The sequence below is a fragment of the Penaeus monodon genome, chromosome 34 (genome assembly GCF_015228065.2).
Source record: "Penaeus monodon isolate SGIC_2016 chromosome 34, NSTDA_Pmon_1, whole genome shotgun sequence".
NCBI lineage: Eukaryota > Metazoa > Arthropoda > Malacostraca > Decapoda > Penaeidae > Penaeus > Penaeus monodon.
Genome location: NC_051419.1, coordinates 12,864,043 through 12,864,691, shown reverse-complemented (window position 1 = coordinate 12,864,691; position 649 = coordinate 12,864,043).

Genomic DNA, 649 nt, shown 5'->3' with positions numbered 1-649 from the left:
TTCAATAAGAGTAACATCCATCATCTCTCCTTGTGTGTTATATTGCTTTATATAGTTTGAGAATTTATAAAGAAATTCCCAGGAAGAATGTTTCAGAGGCAGATTTACAGTTTGTGTAAATATTGTCCAAAATAATCCTTAAAAAGTAGACATTCACATATTACTACAACTCTCATAAAACTCTTAAAAACTAACAAAAATACAGCGGTAACCTTTACATAGTGTTTTTCACTGATCTCAGGATGCAATACAGAGATCAAACTTCTTTATTCGAATATTCAGATAGTCTTTTTTTTTTTTTTCTTCCACTTTACGATCACAAGGTCCCTTTGGATGCATTCTTGAGATTTTGTGTTCATTAAAGCACTGGTTGTATCTAACATTCCATATGTAAATGAGGTTTGCGTTCAGAATTTGAATAATTTCACTTTCTCAAACTCTCAATACTACATTCTCATTAATTGCATCTCCACTTAAGAAAAAAATACTTTTTTCTACAATGGCTGATACATTATCATCAGATGGCTAACATAACTTCAAAACTTATTAACCCAATAACTGCAACATATAGCATTTGCTGTAGGCAGCTCATTCTTACATCAACATTTCTGTGCATAGTCATCTTATTCAAATTACAAAAAAAAACTTT